This window comes from Lagopus leucura, unplaced genomic scaffold, assembly GCF_019238085.1.
Source record: "Lagopus leucura isolate 7727_CA_CO unplaced genomic scaffold, USGS_WTPT01 Super-Scaffold_1, whole genome shotgun sequence".
Classification (NCBI taxonomy): Eukaryota; Metazoa; Chordata; class Aves; order Galliformes; family Phasianidae; genus Lagopus; species Lagopus leucura.
In genome coordinates this window covers 7452378-7473829 of record NW_024962250.1, presented here as the reverse complement: position 1 = coordinate 7473829, position 21452 = coordinate 7452378, and the positions used below count along the sequence as shown (strand labels likewise).

General features: G+C 46.3%; 1 long non-coding RNA gene across 1 annotated transcript; it reads right to left on the bottom strand.

The window, feature by feature from the left end:
• Positions 1 to 12294: 12294 nt before the first annotated feature.
• LOC122179651 lies at positions 12295 to 17186 on the bottom strand. Its single transcript, XR_006178787.1, has 3 exons — positions 16632 to 17186; positions 14139 to 14199; positions 12295 to 12453 (listed from the first exon to the last, which is right to left on the bottom strand). It is a non-coding gene; the product is annotated as an uncharacterized LOC122179651 (long non-coding RNA).
• Positions 17187 to 21452: the final 4266 nt, after the last annotated feature.

The window sequence follows — 21452 nt, the reverse complement described above, 5'->3', positions numbered from 1 at the left end:
GCATGTAGGTAGGATTTGCGAGCTCCTGAGAATGAAAGCCTCGTGGCCCTGGCGGGGATCCAAGCGGTGTTTGGGCAGACATTGTGCAAACTTCCCCCTGCATCTCCAGGGGCAGATTTACTGCAGGATGAATGGGTTCCCGGGCCTCTCCACCAGCGTGGCCCATGTTACCTGCGTGAGCTGCCACGGCGGCCAGACCCTTCCATCTTCTCCTTATGCAATGGGAGGCGTCGCTCCCTCCTGCACAGCAATGTGATGCTGATTTGCATCAGGCTAGCTATTTTGGTCCTGGGAGCCCCAAAGTCACCAGATTAGGCTCTTTCGTTGTTTTTACACATATCCCATTGGGGCTGAGCTGAGCTGTTAAAAATAAGGCACTAGAAAGACAAATGGTTTCCGGGGGGAGGGGGAAGGGAGAAGGGAAGAGGGCTAGGACAGCTGTAAAATGCTGTAAGGTTAAATAAAACATTTGCCTGCTTGTGTTGTTCTTCCCATGTTCCTGAAACCAAGAACGACCTGGAGAAATTGGAGGAATCATTCTGCTTGCTGTGTATGTTTCTTTCTTTTTTTTTTTTTTTAAACTTGTTACACAAAACATTGTTTTTTCAATTTCAGGAAGTCTCTTGATGCCCTTTAGTTGATTTTGTTTTGCTTGTTATCTGGACAACTAATATTTTTTCCTGTTACGAGGAAAAAAAGATTTTCCCAAGCAGATTAAAGATGTTTTTTAAGTCTATGAATGGTGACATGGTTCACTTTCATTGCTTTGTTTATTTTTAATAATGAAAAACACCTTAATTTATCGTAGCAAGGCGTCCATCCTGGAGTAAACCTTGAATTGAGTTTTCGCTTGTTGTTTCTGCTTTGCTTGAGGCTTCTTATCTAAGAATGGGCTGTGAGCCTGTTCTCATGCTTTTGGAAAACCATGGCATGTGATGGAGTTTTCTTTGCAGCACGTTGCTGCTGCCAGACAAGGAAAGCAGCAGTGTTTGCAAGAAGGGCCTGCTTTGTCTGGTGGCTTTGAAGTGAACCGCTTGTTCCTCTGCTGGTGTATTTTACACTATTGATGTAGGCAGGACAATGAGATATCAGGTTTTCGGGCTTTGCTTTTCTTCCTGACAGCTCAAAAACTGTGACAGCCTCTGTGCAAGGAGGGAATATGGTATAAAGTGTGCAGGTGAGAACTCTGGCAGCTAAGTAGCCAAGGAGGCAAAAAGCTGCTGGGTTTCCAAAGGCTGTGGTGCAGTGCGATGAAGGCAGCACAAGATGGTGGCCGGTCCCTGCAGGTGCTGGTGGCCTGTGGGTCCACTAGCAAGTGAGGACAAGTAGTTAGACAATCACAAAATCAATAAGGTTGGAAAGACCAAACAGCTCACCTAGTCTAGCCATCAACCCATGCCTGTGGTTAATCTTAACCCTGTCCTTCAGTGCCACATCTACCCTTTTCTTGAACACCTCCAGGGACATGACTCCACTACACTCCTGGGCAGCCTGTTCCCATACCTCACCAGCAGCAGGTGCTGAGGAACCTCCTGGTCCCCACAGAGCTGGTGTCCATTGCTCGTCACACTGGAGGCATCTATGGTGTCCCCTGATAAACGGATGAGCAACTGGCTCCAATTACAACAAACATCCCTGCTTGTCCCTTTACCCACCTGCCTGGAGGAAACACCCGGGGCTGTCCTGCCCACTGACGGCATGCAGGAAATGCTTGGAGATGTTTTTCTTGGCACTGGGGCCACAATGCTAGAGACCTGCATGCGCCACCTGACCCCAGCGAGCTGCCTCCACTGAAGGCTGCAGGTTGTTTCCTCACGTTCAGAGGAAAGGCCGGGCTGCTCCGACCTCTGGCACTGCTGTGGTTAATGTCAAGCTCACATCAGGAACTGTCTGGGGAGAAGCCAGTTTGTTTGCAGAGCCTGCAAGAGTGAGTGCCTTGCTCCTCAAAATGCCTGCAAACAAAATTCAGCTTCTGCTTTTCCTGACTAATAACAGAAATGGCTATGCATTTTGTGCAGGTGCCTTCAAAGAAGAAAAACAAAACCTGTAAGCAGGAATACGGCACCATTTCAGCAGCAAGTATGGAAAAAGCTAAAATGGTCTGCATCTGGTGGTGAGAAGAGCTGCACCTAGAGACCTGTTGGACAAACAGCTGGACCAGACCCAGCACAGGGTGGCTATGGCCTCGTCATTATGTTAGCCACTGAAACACGCGAGTTGCTGCGTACGATCTCTTTTCCAAATGAGGGGTGATATGGCTACTGCTATTTCTATATGCTCTAATTGCAGCAGTGGTGGAAAAGTCCTGGTCAAAATTGACAGGGAAGAGTATAAATTTTTGCACAAAGGTGGCAGAAAATATTAGCAGAAGGGAGTTATGGAAAATGAGAGAGGAAGGGCAAATGCCAAAATCGCATTGTGTCTGTATTTAGAGGGCAATTCTGTCCAAAGGAGACACTGTGGGAAGGCAGGCCAATGTGGATCCAGCCACTGACTGTGCCAGATACAGCTGGGATGTGAAGGCCATGGAGAGCCTCACCTGCAGCCTCCCTACATCTGTGGGCCCTGGGACTCTATCTGAGCTCAGTGCAGGACCCTCAGCTTCTTAACCTCCTGGTCCAAACATCCATGTCTAACTGATATGGAAGCTCACTGCCTTATTTCCTATAGCTGTCCCTTCCAGCCTTTGGATTATTTGGCCAAGTGGCAAGCGTGAGAAAAAGCCGTGAAAAGAGAGATGGAGTCTGGGTGGAAGGGGAGAGGAATGGAGAGAATGTGGAGGACACGTCCCAAGTGGCAGCCCCCTTACTGGGGTCTTACTGCTAATACCAGTATCTAACTAATGGGTTTGCACAATGGTAGTGCTCATCCTTTGAGAAAATGGATCAGTCATTTCATAGCAGGAGAACAAAGGTTGTGGGAGGCATAGCCAGCACTCCAGGCACATAAAAATTAGAAAGGAAACCAAAAAGTTTTTGATGAAGTTTAAATGTGAGCCCTGTAACAGTGCTGGGAAATGATGAAACATCCTAGGCATCCATCATTACCCTGATTTCAAGACAATAGGTCTGAGGGCCCGCTTGGTGCAGGGTTAGGTCAGCCTTTCCTGCCAACCTTGCAGCTGTGGTGAGCTATGGTCCTGAAGAGCCCCTTACCAAGGGCCCTGGGTTGATGTTGTGCGTATGGCAGCTGAGCTGGTAACAGGCAGCCAGCAGGCTCTTCTCACAGCTACTTGGCTCCTTCAGTTCCTCAAAATGGGCATGAGGAATGCTCCACAGAGAGCTTGGTGTTTGCATGATCATCTTCTCTAAAGGCTGTAGAAGGGTGCCTAGGCTGAAGCAAGGATCAGCTTTCTCAATAGCACTCCATGACATGTTGCTTTTGCTTGCTGCTTGTGGTAAATGAGTGACTTTGTGTAGGACTTACTGCAACATGTCTAAACTGTCCTGGTGTTCAAAACACGTACCCTGCAACCAGAAAGCAAGAGGCTCTTCGGTAGGGTCTATGGGAAGATGGGGTCAGTTTCCTTTCCTACTTATGTATCCTTCTGATGTGTATGCTCCATACACATTGCTTGGAGTGCTCTGGATAGCCTCCAAGGCAGCGAGCAACACAGGAGCACACAGGACATGTTCAAGATCAATGCTGTGCTTGCTCTGCATGAGGCAGGCTGAGAGAAGCACCAGCCAAAATTTTCCCTTCCATGAAAACCACCCACAGGGCTTCAGAGCTCTGTGCGCATGAGTGTGTGCGCGTGTAGAGACGCAGGACGCGTGTTCCCACTTTAGTCATTCAAGAGCAACAGTGTAAATGGGCTCCCCAGGGAGCCGAAAGACACACAGCTGCAAAGCATCATTTGGGAGGAGAAAGAAAGCTAGCATGGGAGAAATGGAGGCTGTCTCCGATGACTTCAAAAAGCTGGTAGTATTGAACTCAGAGCTACTGTTCTCAGCCTGCATGTGCCTCTGATTTTATGGCAAACCCATGTGGCTGAGGTCACTGATTGCAGCTGCACAGTGATGCAGTTTTTAAGTGTGCAGGACTATGGCTTATGATCTGTGAGTTCAAGTAGAAGGAAAATCTCACTCATAGAAAGGGGGGAAAGCCTCTAACGTCTGAGATGAGAATACTACAAAAACAGTCAAAACAGCTAAGAAAAAGCCATCCTAATTTATTCCAGAGCCTATATAAATAGGCTCTTTTTTCTCCAAATGTTCTTCACTGTAAAAGGAAATGTCATGTTGAGTCAACTTGTGACCCAGATGAGATGACATGTATTTGTTTATTTTACTTATGCTCCTGTTTACAGTGTTGCACTTGGTGGATATATTTTTGTGTACACTGTTGCATTCCAGTATCACAATACATTTTTCTGCCTGCTACTGGAACTCTGGCCAGTGAACTCTGTTTCTGGGTATCGCTCACATAAATTAACAAGATCTGTATGTGTGCACTTACTGACTAAGAACTCATTGCTCTGCAAATGAAACTTAATTATGCATACAGAATAGCAATGAAAGCCTCTCTGCCTTTTCTCAGCTATGTGATTTTAAGAAGGAGGAGATGGACTTGCTACCCAGGCCAGTTCCAGGAGAGTGTTTTGATGGAACCTAGGCAGGGATTTCAACCCTCAGCCTCAAGGCCTGTTATACATAAGGCAGTGCGAGATACCAGTCCAAGGAATCATTGGGGTGTTCCTTTCTACCCTCTGAATGTGCATTTGTTGCTCTGGACACGTCTTACAAATAGCAAATGCAAACGCTATGGTCAGTGGTGGGTTCTGTGGGCCATGGAGAGTGTTTGCTGTGTGCTGGTTGGCTGTTCCTGCAGTGTACTGCCTGGGCGGTGTTGGTTTGGGATCCTGTGTTGGGTGCCTCACAGATAGAGGTTAGGTGCCTTCTAAATGTTTGCAGGTCATCAGTAGCTGTTTGTACTGCGTTTCTGTATTGGATAAGAAGCTATTTTCTCACTAGCCACCTGTATGCTTCCCATACAGACTTCACATGCGAGGGTCTATTCGTGTTGACCTACACAATGGATTTCCTCTCTGTGAGCATTCTTGGAAATAAAGCTTTGCTCCCCAGCTGTCTGTGAAGAAAAAGGTTTATGGGTTTCCACCTAAACAAAGCAATGGTTTTAGTAGCAAGATCATTGGTTGGTATTATTGTGTTGTGTTTTGCTAGCTCCAGGTTATGTCAGCAGCACACAGGCTGCAGCTTTTGTTCAAGAGTTAGCACACAAGTGCAGAAGGGTTGGCCAAGTAGAATGTTGCAGGATGGAGACCAGAGCCATAGATTGTTTTATTGCAGGAATTGGATTAACTCATATGAGCTCATTCTCTGCTCTTCATTGCATTGTGTTTGGCGGTTCCTGCAGCATGATTGCATCTAGTTTAAGTGGCATTGTTCTGAGGTCCGGTGGGGAACAATCTTGTATTGACTAAGTGAGGGGGAAGGACAGGATGATCTCACCAGCTTTCACCATTTTTGGTACCTGCGTTTCATTTGTCTGTCTATTATTTTAACTTTCTTCTCTGCCTGAAGGTGATTATTGTACACAAACAATGAGTGGGAATGCTCCACGCAATTGTGTGGCTTGGAGCTGGGGAGAAACAGTTGTCCTGTCAGGTATGGGAACATGGGCCTTCTTACAAGCAGTCATCTGGTCATCAGTGTTTGTACATGTCAACATGAGCTCTTTTGCTTCCCTCCCCTCCTGAGGGGAAAAGTGCAAGTATGGAAAAGACTCTGACTGTTCCAAGTGTCCTGCAGAACTTGGAGGACTGCATTCTCAGAATCAGTGAGTTCTGTATGAGGATCTGCTGAACAGAGTTTGTGCTGCACAAACTGCTGCAGGAGTGCATTTGGAGCACTGTCAGTATGGACTTGGGCTTTCCTGAAGAAAATAGCACTGCTGCAGACTAACAAAGGTGCTTGGGCTATGACAGAGAAATGCTAATGTCAAAGGAAATCCATGTCTGACACTTTCAAAATCTGGATCTTACTTTCTTTGCGGTTCACACCCAAGCACTCATTGGTTAACAGCAAAATACAACTTTTGCTGAACATGTTGACCATGCGTCATAGATTTGAACAAAGATCAGCTGAAAAAACTTGGTTAAAGGCCAGGAAAAATCTGCCTAGAACAGGAAAAGTAGGAAAGCATATTTTTGCAGTCGAGGTGAAAGGAACTGAAAGATCTCATTTTCTTCTCCCCTCCCTGGAAACTCCCTGAGCCCTAACAGTAAGATTCTGTTGTAGCAGCAAAAGTGTGACAATGGAAGAGTATCACCCTTCATGAATTGCTCTTCCAAAAGCAGCGTAAGGTCTCCCCTAATGATATGGAGGAGCTTTCCCACATCACTTGTTTCCAGTTCTGTGTCCTTTCAGTTTCCCTTTTTGCTTTGAGTGAAAGCATCTGGAGATCTTGTAGGGCAGAAGTTATGGAGAAGCTGGCAGGCAGCAGTGGGACAAAAGGGGCAGGTGCTGGTCTGGCAAAGGATAGGAGTCACTGTGTGAGTGTCTAACCCACTTACATGTACTCCAAGACTGTTCAAGCTGCTGCTTGAACAGCAGATTGCTAGCCTGGGTTTGTGGAGGTTCTTCCAGTCTTTCTAATGTTATTTTACAAGAAAAAACTTGTTTGCCACCAGGACTGCCTTCCTCAGTTTATATCAGTTCATGTGTGTCACTATTTCATTCTTTGCACGTTGAAGTTCAGGAGCGACCAGAGTGGCTTCTTTCTCATCATACAGATTTTACTTTATCTTAATCAAGTTTTATGCAGCATTTCCTACATACCTGTGACACTCACTGTCTAAGGGACACGATGTGCTGGGAGATGTTCCCCTCCTGCCAGCTGATGGACAGGGGTTTTTGATGGACAGATGTGTTTTGTGAATCTGCACTCCTCGAGATCCATGTGCAGGCCAGGTGAAGGTGCTAGTGGGCCAGAGCAGCAAAGGCCCTGCTGGGAGATGGCTGGACAGTGCAAAACAGTGTGAACCTGTAAGGATGGAGAGTCATGCATGCCTTTATTGGTTGTAATGGGAATTGGGTGACAGAACTCTGCCCCAGGATGATTTTAGAAATATTTTTACTTTTCACTATGGCAGTGGTGGCAAGCTCCGAGGATGTACATTCTTGCCTATTATAGGAAATTGAAACTTCCTTTCTGTATCTAAAGGGGGCTATAAGAAGGAAGAGTACAGACTCTTCAGTGGGGTCTGCTATGACAGGACAAGAGAAAATGGTTTCAAACTGAAAAAGGGGAGATCTAGATTGGATATAAGGAAGAAGTTTTTTATGGTAATGGTGGTGGGGCACTGGAACACGTTGCCCAGAGAGGTGGTGGATGCCCCATCCTTGAAATCATTCAAGATCTGACTGGACCGGGCTATGAGTACCTGAGGTACTGAGGTACTCACAGTCGGTGTCCCTGCTCATTGCAGGGGTGTTGGACAGAATACCCTTTAAGAGTCTCTTCTAACTCAAGATGATTCTATGAGTCTAAACTACAGGCATAACTTCTCATCCATTTGCAGAAGTTTATCTGCTTTGGTTAATCCAAAGACAACAAAATACTTCTGAAAGGAGACTAATATAATCTCTGTGCTCCAGTGAGGGAAACTGAGGCACTGAGTGATGAAGTCAGTGATTCAAGGAAGCATGAGGGCCCATTGCATTTTGGGCATTAGGTGCATGTAGTCTTACCAACATGGACCCCATAGCCTGGTGCAGCAAACTCTGCCATGGAGATAAACTCACCAGAGGCATTCCTGCTGAAATGGAGAGGCAGGTTTCCTTGGGGCTGAGTACAAAAAACACCCTGGCAATCAGTAGTAGGTGGTGTTGCACCGACATGTCAGAGAAAAGCTTGTTTGTGCCAAATACATTGGAGAAATTATTTTTGGAATGTTCACTGGTGTGAAGATGTGTCTCCAAAATAGTGAGAGGAGCAGAGGAACTGTAGTGATGTTCTGGGTATGTGCCAGCTGTCTGCATTAGAGAGAAGAGTGATGGAGCAGGAAGGAACATGGGTGCATTTACTTCTCCACGTTTTTCCTTGAATCTCTTTAAAAAATCCTGCTATAGATGACAGTTTCCCAACAAAGGGTGGATGGAAGATGCTGGGTGGGAGATGAGGTCTTTGGACTATATGGAGCATAAGAAAACCAACTAAATCCAAGGGATTTGGGTGATTCCTGAACCTTTTCTCTTTGTTCAGGGAGGATCAAGGCACTCTCTGGATATGGGTGAGCAGAAGGGACGTCCAGCTACCTAGCAGTTCTGTCCTAGGCACCAAAAGGGGGAAGGAACAGGGATTAGGGGTTGCAGCCCCCCTGTGTCCTTCCTCCAAACTCCCCCTGAACACACGGTCCCTGGCAGCACGATGCTGCAGCTGCTACCAGAAATGCAGGCAAATCTGATAATGGGGTGTGGGTGGGAAAAAACTCAAGAAGAAAAAGAGCTCTCTGTAATATGTGGGTTACTCTCTGAGAGTGGCACTGCTGTTCTTCCAGGCAGCAGCAGGCTGAGAGGCACATTGGGAAGGCAGGTGACCAGGAAGCAGAGAGCTGCCTACTCCAGCAGAGATAGGGATGCTGTTTACAATAAAAGAGAGACGGGCTGAAGAGAGGCCACTGGGGAGATCTCTATGGAGACATTTCACCTGCTGCAATGGGTGCCTTTGGGGATTGGCATTGGGTCTTTTGAAGAAAAATGCCTTGCATGGGCATGGCAGGATACACGCTGACTGCAGCAAGGTGAAGCTTTCCAGGCCTGCTGTTCAGCAAAGAGAAAATGGCACTGAAGCATTGCTGAGGTTGGGATCCAAGCCATAAAAGCTAAGATATTCAAAAGATGCAGGTCAGCTGTTTGCTCTCAGAAGGGGCCCAGTGTTCAGGTATAGGGGAAAGCAGGGAGAGGAGGCTGTATTTCCCTGGGCTGAGAACATAGAAGCTTTCCTCCTCCTTTCCTCGGCAGAGAAGGACCTGGGGGTCCTGATGGACGAGAGACTTAACATGAGCCAGCAGTGCGCTCTGGCAGCTCGAAAGGCAAATGGTATCCTGGGCTCCATCAGGAGAGGGGTGGTCAGCAGGGACAGGGAGGTGATTGTCCCTCTCTACTCAGCTCTTGTGAGGCCCCACCTGGAGTACTGTGTCCAGGTGTGGAGCCCTCAGTACAAGAAAGACATTGAGATTTTGGAAAGGGTCCAGAGGAGGGCGACTAAGATGATCAGGGGGCTGGAGCACCTCCCCTATGAGGACAGGCTGAGGGAGTTGGGCTTGTTCAGCCTGGAGAAGAGAAGGCTGCAGGGTGACCTCATTGCAGCCTATCAATACCTGAAGGGAACCTACACCCAGGAGGGGAGTAAACTCTTCAAAAGGGCTGACAATAGCAGGACTAGGGGAAATGGATCCAAGTTGAAGGAGGGAAGATTAAGGTTGGATGTTAGGGGGAAGTTCTTCACAAGGAGAGTGGTTAGGCCCTGGAACAGGCTGCCCAGGGAGGTTGTGGATGCCCCGTCCTTGGACGTGTTCAAGGCCAGGTTGGACGGGGTCCTGGGCAACCTGATCTGAATGTGTATGTTTGGTGGCCCTGCTAGGCAGGGGGGTTGGAACTACATGATCCTTGGGGTCCCTTCCAACCCGGGTGATTCTGTGATTCTGTGATCTGTGATTCCAGGCTGCTGTTCTCCCCCAGGTAAAGTGCTAGATACATGATTTTAGAAGAAGATGTGACATGGAATAACAGATCCTACAGGGCCAAGTCTGGGCTGTGCTGCATGTGCATTTTGGATGGTCCTGCTTGAAGGAGGCTGGGATGGAGGAACTCAAGGCTGTGGTTTCCAGAGGTACCTTTGAAGTAGAGCAGGAGGGAGAAGGGAAGTGAAAGCATAGAGGCAGATTTTTCATCCTCTTGTCCTAGAGCTGGGGTGTCAATGATGGTTATGATGAAGTGATGGTATGTGTTGATTGTGCTCATGTGCCAAGTAATGAATGCATCACACAGACATGGAAATCACCGAATCCACCTAGCATAAACAAAGGAAATAGAGAAGTGATTTACTGTAAAATTAATGAAAATGCAATCTATCTAAGAAGAGAAACGCTCAGACCACACTTTGGACTTTGGGGAGAGTCAGTAAGACAGAAATGGGAGTGGGCCAGAGAAAAAGGTTTCTTTGCAGCCTTGGGAGTAGGTGGTAGACTGATTCATTCAGTGCCACCCTCCCTGTGGTCTCTTTTCCCAGGGAATGGCCAGCAAGCCCAGGAGAATAGCCCTGGGGAAAGCTGGCTGTTCTTCACGCCTGTGTGTGCACAGCCATGGAGAACCACTGGTTTGGGAGTGCTATTGTCACCTGGGGATACATGAGATCATGGAGCTGCTTGCTTTGTTGCAAAACTGTCTGAGCAGCAGAGCAGACCAGACAGTGCCTCCCTCTCCTCTTTTATCCATCAATTTCCTTCTTTTGAGTGAGGCAAAATTTCTCCAGATGAGTTCTAGCAGAAATCAAAAGGGGAGCAAAGCCTTGAGAGAGAAAATAATTAATTACAATTATCATAGTTTTCCATTAACTTGGCTGAATAGTAAGTATAGACTGGGTTATTTGCAAGATTGAAAAGAGGATGTGCTGAAGTGGGCAACGGAGTTTAACTATTTCTCCTAACATATGATACACAATTTTTCAGAAGGAGAAAGATGCTGCTGTCATTTAAATCAAGTCTGGTTGATATTCAAGTCTGGCGTCCAAAGGAGAATTACTGTGTTGAGGCTAAGCTCATTTTTCTTGAGATATTTTCTGTGTCTAATTGGATAGTTTCTTGGCAATAGGAGATAAATGAAAGAGTGTGCATTTGTTTAAATGAGCATAAGACAGATAAGGATCAAGAGGAACAGTGGTGGCACTCATATCAGTCATATGGATCCCTTTTGTGCTTTTAACAGGAGACTGTCACTTCATCATCCTTCTCTTTGCATTTCTCTGACTCTTGCCATCTGAATTCCAACCCTTACCATTGCCTTTTAGCCCTCCTGTCTCATAGAAACTATCTGGTCAGGATAAAAAACAAACACATAGGCACACACAAGAGAAATCACCAAAAACCCAGATCCTTTCCTTGCATTGGTAATGCCTGAAGCTAGAGGATGATCAGAGCTTATCCTTCCTGCTGTTCTCTAGTCTGAAGAAAATTGCTTCTCTAGGCCCCCCATAACACAGCAACTGTCCACATGGTATTCACAAGGGAATTTCCTTCCAGTCCCAGCTGTGGAGGCTGTCACACAAGGGACATCAGCACCAGTGGAGAGATGGTCAGAGCAGAAGCAGCAGTGGGAGGTGCCCTTGAGATTAGAATGGCATTTGGAGAGCATTAGATTTGATATGTTATAGTCATGTTGTATAGCTCAGATGTCCTGTGATTTTCAAGTGTTTGAAATCTCCAATAGATCTTCATTCTTACCACAAGTACTGTCCTCTAGGCTCTTTCCCTTTGGCCTATTGTGAAGAAAAGCTCCATGGGGGGACAGAGAGGCATGAAAAAATGGCTAGATTTGAATGGCTAGACTATTTCATGAGCAAAGCCAAGCAAGAGCAATAGGCCATGCTGATTCACAGCAAAGGCATGACCCAGGAGATCTACTCACCAATAAACTGAATTACTGATCTGCATTTTCCCTGAAGAGTCACTTTTCTGAGCATAAAACCTTCAGAAGTGACAAAATTATGTAAACTAGATGATTGATAGACCAAAGGATATTTAAGTTATTTTCAACATTATGTTTCTTTTGTGAAGTGATGCCAGCTACTAACATAGCGCAACTTCTTCTGAAAATGCTGGATAAATGCCTGCTCTTACTGGTTTTCCACGCAGCTGGAAAAACTTCACTGAGTGGAAAAGTCCCTGGGCAGGCAGCTTATATCAAAACAGATAATCTTTAGACACCCTATGAACACAGTCTGACTAGATCTTGAAGGTCTTTTCCAACATTAATGATTCTATGGTTCTATGAACACACACATCTTTGGAGATTTTTCCAAATCCAAGATATAACTGGAAAAAGTGCTTTGTGGGGGACCTAGCAGTGCTTGCTAAGAGGTCCTCAGCAAAGGTTGGGGAAGAACTGGGCTGATCTTTATGAAAACATTCCTATAAGTTCCTTGGCATTGTGCTGGCAGAACATGAGAGCTCATTCCTTCTCTTGAAGGACATCTTTGGTGCTTTGAAGGCAATTTGCTCCCCATCCAAAAGATCTCCTTGCTGCTCTGTGCAGTCATGCTGAGGTCCTCTGGAATCACCCACTCACCCACACCAGGACTTTGGTCTTATAGCTGTATAGGGAAGGCAGCAACATGGATGTGAGCTTGCTGCTTGCATCACAGAAAGGCAAGCAGGTCTTGGGGTCACTGTGCCTCCTCCAAGGACAGGCTGGCCTGAAGGATGGATGTGTGCTGTGGGAACAGAGATGGCAGGATCTGCTGTGACTGCAGTTGTAGAGACATGACCCTGGATCCTCATGCATATCCTGCCCTGCAAGATGCTGAGTTGCTCAGCCTACTCAACCTGTAGGGAACTGCTTCCAGCAGATAAGATGATTCATGAAAGCACTATTTTTTATTTTATTCTTTGTTTTCAATACTCACAATACCAGATATAGTTTTGTCAAAGCATTTTGGTAGCTCCATAACCCAGAGAGCCTTGAAGAAAAATCTGCTTTGCTAGTTCAAAACAAAACCATTGATTCTGAGGCACAAGGGAATACATGGAGAGGCTATATTTAGTAGTCCTAATGTAGTGTAGTTGTTTTGTTCATTTAAAAGTAATTTGGCATTAAATATCATTTCTGTGCATAGCATGGAAAAATGGATGCCAGGATTCTTTTTCAGTACAGAAAACCTTAGATTAATTGACCAAAAATTGCTGCTTGCACATAATCTTTTATTTCCAGACCATCATATTTTCTAAAAACATACACAGAAACCTGCATTGAATTGTAATGGCTCTGGACTAGCTCTTGTAATGAAGCTGAGATGGTCTGTTGACCAAATCAACTATTTAATCAGCCTGTATTTATATTACAAGAAACTACACTGTAGTGTGATAAATTCACCATCTGGTCACTTACTGTTCCACACATCTGTATTTTATTATCAGTTTAGACTGTAATGGTGGGATTCATCCCTTCTTTGTTTAGCAAATAGGTGTTTAGTCTAAGTCATGCTTCCCAGTAATCCATAGAGGCATCTTCAACGAGCAGTTTAACCTCTCCTTCCCCTGCTAACACCATTTATCTTGGGATGGGATGAATTGCTCTTTAGAAATACTTCTTTCTCTCTCCATTGACTTTAGAGAATACAAGGATGATTGGCCTAGACCAGGCAGCATGGGAATAAATGGGCTTGGGTTGTATCAACATCTTCTCTGGCACTGAGCGCGGTGAATGTGAATAGGTCTGTTAATATCTACAGAGAAAGATGCTTTACGTGGACCTAGTTGGGCTCACACTGCTAAAACTGAAAGCATACAGCAAGCAACCTAGAGGCTCATTTTAGATACTTGATAAGAGCTTCACTCTCAAACTCAGTGGGAAAAGCCTCACTGATTTCTGCCCAGGGCTTTCCCAGATTCCAGGGATGCTGGGTGCTCCCCGTTCAGCTGCTGGAGGAGGGGGGTTGCCTATATGAGTGTTTAGGACCAAGGAGTCTAAATTTGGCCCCATTATGGAATCATTTCCTGGCAGTTTTCCTTTTGTTGTGTCTCTCAATGCAGAATATCTCCTCAATTTTCTATATTTACCTTCCTTCCCTCCTTTTGTGGAGTGCATTGTATAAGACTCTGGCTATGACAATGTCCTTCCCCCCCCCCAGGAAATGCTCTGAGCATCATATCGTAGTCATCGCTGTTTGGTGCAATGAAGTCACTTTCAGGGAAAAGTTTTGCAATGCATGCAGGGCTGGCTTCACCTGGGGATGGGCAGCCCTGTGTGGGAACTGCAACCAGACAGGGCACATGGGGAAAACCTCTGCAACACATGCAGAGCTGAGGTCTCCTAAGCAGGAGGAGTAAGTGGAGTTCCTCAGAAGCAGCTGGAGTCAATGCTTTCCCCAGGAGCATGTTGTATGGGAAGTAAGATTACCTGGAAAGCACACAGCTCTGAGCACTTACAGCCTGCATTCTTCTGGCTGTCACAGTACCACCTAGTAGGAAACAATTGCCTCAGTAAAATATAACAATAGCTTTTCATTAGAAGAGTCTGATTCTTACTTTCCATTGCCGTCGGCAAGCTAACCAACAAAATCATTTGGCAATGGTCCTTGTTCTTTAGAACCAGCAAAGGCAAGAATGAACACTGGGTCCATGAGCTTGACTACCATGGATCTTGTCCTTGGACATCAGAACCATTACCTTAAGGCAAAACTAATAGAGGAAATATATGGCACGTGACCTTGGCCACAATGAGAATTTTACTGAGCTCATTTGGCTCATCATAAAAAGTTCTCATCCTCCAAGGAAGACCTGTGGTAAAGCCTCACCTGGCCATGACTGCTCCTTCCCTCTATGCATTGGTCTTGCCCATGCTGGCTGCTGGCTCTGGCAGTGCCAGGCAGCTCTCAGAGCATTTCAGCTAGGACAGTAAATAACACAGGCCATTGGAAATGCAGAGTTCTCTGTGGTGGTGGTGACTCTCACGCAGCCCCCAGTTTCCATTAAAGGAAATTTACAGTTTCATCAAAACGATGTTTGTCCTGCAGAGCACCATGCAAGATTAGGAGTGATCTGCTACCTAGGCTGAATGGAGATCCTGAACAAAAAAAACAAACAAACAAAAAAAAAAAACACAACAAAAAAAACAACACACACAAACAAACAAGACACAACAACAAAAAACCCTTTCCCTAACAGTGAAGATAGATACATGGATAGATTGAACTGCAGTTACATTGAACCTTGTTTACATCCAGTGATTCATTTCATGAGACTCATGACAGACTAGTAAAATATCTCCTGCCACTAGAGCAGACAGTAGCTGCTCTTCCCTGTTTCAATAGTCTAAAATGTTACATCTGCAGCTGTGTATACATTTCAAAATTTGGCCTGTCATTCTTTATCTGAGCACATCTGCTCAAATGTGCTGACCTGGGTTCCCACTAGGGAGGTACATCCCACAACTGGTGTGGGATAGGGCTGCCCACAGATAGGGCTTCCACTGGCAGAACCAGTTGCATCCAGGCTATAGGAGGAATCAATCTATTCCAATGAACAAAGAGAGCTTCTGATGCAGCTGAAAACAAGAATTAGCCTACTTAGTTTGGAGAAGCCCAGAGGCTGAAGTACAGGCTTGTCACTCAGTTTTCCATCTGGATCAGCAAACTGAGCTGAAATGTAGCTTCTCTATGAGAAACTGTGCCTTCCTCTGCAACCTCAACAACAGCAAATTGAACAATGCTTTGCATTTGTTGCCAAATCCTATTGTAGAACAGTTTATTCTTGTCTCTGTGAATGCACTGGCCTTCTCCGTACTTCTGCAGAGCAAGTTCCATCTACTAGCAGTGGCACCAGTGCCATCACAGGCTGCCCATGTTTTTAATACTGTGCCTTCTCACTTCTTACAAGCAAGACTTGGTGTGATGATGCAATAAAGATACAGATGCTGGTGCAGGGAGCCTGTGCTCCCTCCTGGGCAGCCTTCACTGTGCTGGTGCCCAGCATTCCAGGAAAGCCAAGAACCAGTGCTCCTCAGAGCACACCCAGGTGGCTGGTCAATGCTGCACACTGAAAAAAAACCAAACAAACAAAAACAACAACAACAAACAAACAAAAAAAAACAACAGCTCGCCTACCCCTTATGGATTCCTTAGCCAGTTTAAACTCAAAATGTTTCTGTCAAGAGCAAACTCAAAAAGCTAGTAGCTCTATAGATAGGCCAGGGAAGTTTGTAGCTTTCTCTCATAGAAAAGTTACTGATCATGGACAGAAGCACTACATTGATTGCAGATTATTCACATTGCAACAAAATTGAAGTTTAGGTATTTGTGGGATGAAGTAAGTTCCCACACAGCCTGATCAGTACCTCAGCCAAGTCCTGGGCCAGTTCCTCTAAACAACCCTCTGAAATTCCCAAAGCCATGCTGGCTGAAACTAGCACTTCACCATGTGACCTCCGTGAAGGCACAGGGCCACTCTGATGCAAGTTCCGCGAAACCTCAAACCATTCCTAAACTTCCATATTGATATATTTCCTTGTTCCAGTGGTGCATAAAAGAAACAAAGTCCAGAAAGCCCTGAGGCTGTCTTGTGAGACTTAAATCTATCAGGTTTTTTGTTAGCTCAGCACCTGTACTGTGCACAGGTTCTGTTGAGCATCTAAGAAAAGATGCCCAGTATTTGCTGGCTGATGCTTTCAAAGCCAGGGAGGGAGTAGTTGAAGACAAATTTCACCATACTAAGTTTGTGGGGATTCCATCACAATGACAGATTTCTCATTTTTCTTCTCAACTGCACGTGTGAGCAGTGGTTCCCATTATATCTTGGTCCATCTTGGTTTCCTGGAATAGCACCTCATCAATTTTACATTGCAATAGGCTAACTCTCATCATCCCCATCCCATGCATTTGCTGATATTTCATACCTTTCTGCTTACACAAAGTAGCTCTGATGCTCCTGCGTGCACTCAATGGAACATTCTTCCTGGACAGGGATTGTTTTAGGATGCAGTTGCCACACAAAACTTCCTCTTCTCTGCTACATAGCAGACAGCCACATCTTTCGAGTCTTGTCTCAGAGTAGAGAGAATAACCTATGCAAACATCAGTATAACTTGTTACTAATCTGGTTCCTAAGAGTTTTTGCCCAGAGTTCAGAAGAGCACAAATCCTGCAGATCTGCTGTGTGCCTGCTCCTGGGTAGGCTCATATACTGTAATTTAGCCACTACTGTCTTTCAACTATCAGTGCCAGATCTTTAGTATTATCTCTTTCTTCCTTCATTCATCTGGGTTTTTCTTCACGCTCTCAGGTCTTCCATGGTCTGTCTCCTTTTGCATTCGGATAAACATTTCTTCATCGTTTGTATTCCTCACTTCCCATCCAGGGGTACCTCAGCTGGAGAGGTAACACTCCATCCTGGGCTATGCATGTGTGTAAGTGATGCCACAGCCACCTCATGCTGTTGTTCTCTCCCTCTGGGCACCTGCTCATGGCAGCTTGGGCCAGGTGGAAGCAGATGTCACAGGGAAGCCACAGTGGTGGACCCTGGCTGGCAGAAGGAAGTGCTGAAGTAGCGCAAAAGACAGATGTTGTTTGCAAACAAGAGCCTCTGGAGGCCAAGCATACAACAAGCACCAGGAGCACTGCATCTGCCTCATTGCGTCCTCTTCTGTCTACCAATAGACCCATGGGACCCAGGGCCTCATTTAGACCTTCCCCTTATCATGTCTCGAGCCAGCAGTTCTGTTGTCTCCTTCATCCCTTCCCTGCTCCACCAGTCCTGAAGAGTTGGTGGGTTGGTCTTTTTTTTTTTAAAAAAAAAAAAAAAATCTTAACTGTTTTTTGGGGGGTTAATAGCAAAGCTTTAAAGGTTTGCAGAAGTTTCTACATTTTTAAGTTCCTTCTCTCACCCATAATACATCTCAGTGGATATGTTTGAGTTAAAAATAGATAAATACATGACTTTCACCAGCATCCAAAATGCAGCCCACAAAGAGAATTCCTCAGCGTTAGCAGTGCTCAATGCCGTGGTTACAATTAATGCTGAATGCATGATTTGGGATTATTACTCAAGCACACTTACATTGTATCACAGTTTACCAGGCAAACCTAGACGTCCTTGCATTTAACACATTTCTCAGATAAAACCACATTAAAAGATTAAAGTACTGGATTCTACTTTTCAGCTGTGAAAGGTTCCTACTCAGTCTCGCTTCCCATCAAACGTGGATGCTTAAATCCACTTGTAATGCTATAATGTGATGAAAAGTACAGCAACAATAGCAGAGCGGTACAATCCTAGGCTACAGCAAATAAGAACAAGCCCAGATGCAACAGCCATGGATGCAGAAACAAAGGAAGAAAAACTGCTTACCCTTGGAAGGTCTCTACTAGGTAGGGATCTCTGTCAAGATACCCTCAGCTCCACTGCCAGCCCTTAAATGAGGTCTGGGAAGGGGTGGATCCTGGCTCCAGCCCTCCCAGTCACTCAGGTACATTGCATACACCTGAGCTCCCCTGGGTTGGCTCTGCCTTCCCCCCAGGTGCTTAATCACTGGTTCAGGCTGTCACTTAGCATGCTGCACACTCCCATCCGAGAAGCTGTGCAGTGCTAACTAACCACAGGCCAGGAAGCGTACCTGCCATCCATGTGCTTCAGATGTGTCTTGCTAAGTCTCAACCATGCACAAAAGTGGGCCCCATTCCGAGTGTGGATATTGCAACAAGATGGTTTTTCTCTGTATGAACTGAGCTGGAATTTCTCCTGGATTTTTCCCAGCCTGCTGCTGAGCCCTATTTGCTCCCAGCAGACTTCGGTGCCTTGGAGATACAGCCACGGGCAACTGCTTGGACGTTTGTCTGTGTGTCAGAGAAATCAGAGTGTCTGGTATTCGCTGCTGAGGTTGTCTGTCTGCAGCACTTGCTTGCTCTCATCGCGTGGCATTGCTTCTGTTCCCTGAGCAGAGGTCTTAGTGAGTTTTCTCAGCAGGACTTTCCAGGTTTTTAGGCTTATGAATTTGTTTCCTTGAAGGCTTATGCCCACAACATCAGTACTGGGGAATGCTCTCCTTAGCAGAACTCCATCACAGGACTCTTTCCAAACTCCGCAAGGGCTCTGTGCCAACTAAAACAAACTCAAATCAAACCCAAATCCTACTCTTTCTTTTTGCAGCTCTTTCTAATGAGGAGAGGTGAAATGCATGATGTCTCCCAGGGCTGCTGATTCCTCGAGGCTCCTTCCTTCCCTCCTCAAAGGCCGGGTGCACTGAGCACAGGTGCCTGGTGCATGGGGCCGGCGTGCAGCTTTGCCGGCCTGTGACAGACAGGAAGCCTTTTACTCTAATTAGCCACTACAGAAGCTTGGCATTTCTCCTCAGAGCGGCTTCCCCACTGATCAGGAGCACGTATCTCGCTCTTCCTTCTCACCTCGCACGTCCCTGCCACCGCAGCCTCCCGCTGGGCCATGGAGGCAGGGCTGTGCAGCACGTTGCTGTGAGGAAGCGGGTGGGGGACACGCGGAGACGCAAACATGGGGTTCTGGTGTGTGCAGGGCTTTCTTCCAACTTGGCCGTGTTCACCTCCTGAGCACGGGTGGTTTCTGTCCCCTGCTCCCCTGCTTCAGCCAGGCTCACTGCGCCTTTGTCTGATTAATCACTCCAACCCGTTGCAGGGCTTCCTGGGGGCTCTTTGGCTGCCGGGTTATGAAGACCCATGAGTTCATTGTTTAAATTAAGTTCTTCTATATGGAAACACCACTGGTTTCCCATATGGTCTTGGCAAACCCACCATCCGCTCTCCACCTAAATTAAATTTCACTAATTGAATTAGTTACCATTTTATCAGCTGCCGCTTTGCAGTAGTTTGTGAACCCCCTGGGGCCCGGGCCACGCGCAGTCAAGAGCTTCCCCACCTTGCTCTCTCATTTATCATCGTGACAACACGCAGCGCTGGGAGAAGCGGGGGGGTGGAGAATGCCCTGCCCTCCCCAAGCATCCCAGCCATCTCTGAGCATCCTAATGATTGACCTCTGCTAGCAAAGCAGCCCTGCGCTGACCTCAGGCTGCTGAAAGGAAGCATTCTCGCCTTTGTACAAATCCCCCTGCGACCCTGGTCCTGAATGCAGGACTGTCAGAAGGGAAGCCTCACACGCGGGCGGCAGCACCCTGGGACCATGCAGCTTCCATATGCCAGGGGACTAATAGCGACAGAGCCAGGCTCGGGGATCACACCACCCTGGTGAGAGAGGGAGAGGGGCTACGTGGAAAGGGATGGCCTGAAATTGGTCTGCCAGCATCTGGCAGTGGAGCATGAAGCGTGTCACCTGTTCCAGCCCCTTCACAGGCACTGGGAGCTTTGCTATTGTTATACCCCATCCCCCAGCCTGGCAGGATTCTGCAGCACCACAGTGGATGGTGGGCTCCCAGCACTGCCACTAGTGCTTCTGGTGGGGTGCAGCCAGGTAAGAGTCTCTAATAGCCAAACTTAGCTGCTTCCAGGATAACCTGTCAAACGGTGACCTTATTCTCCCCTGCTGGTTTGCGATGCAGAAGACATGCCCACGAACAGAAAGAAGCCAAATTGGAGGAGGAAGCTGCTATGCCAGCCTTCAAAAGGGACAGCATCCTCCTGCCCACAGCCACCCACCTTCTTGCCTTTCCAGGGAGCATGCTTGAGAATGAAAACAAAAATCTTAAAAGTGGGGAAAAAAAAGTTAAAAAGTTAAAAAGTTAAAAAGTGAACAACGCTGAATGCGCATTTCACTGAAGCCTGGCTTACACCCAGCATATCATGTGTCCTTGATAAAATGCCATCTCCTTTCAGAAAACTCTTGAGGGTGTTGGAATATCTAGAAAAGAACAGTCTCTGCAGTACTGTCTAGACTTAATGCTCAATCAGTGGCTGATGCTTTACTTTTAGTAGTAGTGATCAATGTATGCCTCATGACTAATTTTAATATTTCTTCAAGGATGCATACACAGTAACAAATGAGTCAGAAAGGTTTTAGAACGGATTTCTTGGATAGGAAATAGGATTTCTCTGAACTGATTACTGGTTGTACACTTGAGAATAGTTTTGTAGACTTTTACCCAACTTTATGCTACGCCTCTCCTTTTTTTCTCTGTAAGCAGCCTTTAACAAAGATGTGGTGTTGATTTTCACAGCAGCTCATGACTATATTAATGAGGTTAATGAGATGATAAGCAAGAGCTGTGACAGCATGTAAAAAGTCTAGCACTCACCAAGACACTGCCAAACTAGAATTGCTGAAGTCTCAGCATTGCTTAGAGATATGGATCTCCAAAATATTGGGGGTTAATGTGGAAGAGTCCCAACTAGTGCAGGGTTCAGAGAAGCAGCTGCATCACCAGTCTGGACAGGGGGTGAAAGGAAGGAGCAGGGAGGGGAGGACCCTTGGGGAGGGGAGGTCCTGTTGTGGGGTGCTGTGTGGGAATGTCAAGGACCTGGGTCATATAGGGGACAAGGTGTGGGATGTGTACTCTGTGTGCTGCAGGGGCATTTAACTAGGCTGCCTTGCAAGACACTGTAATGAGCCAGAGATGGAGGTGGTTTGCAGATCCCTCACCTGCACCACCTTTAAGCACACAGCATTCAACAGGCTAAAGTGATACTGGCAATCTCCGGATACCTCAGATGCATTTTGCTAGGCCTTTGCTGTAATCCTGCTCTGTCCCTGTCCATGCAGAGCTGATGTTGAGCAATCCTCCAGTGTTTACTTTGCTTTT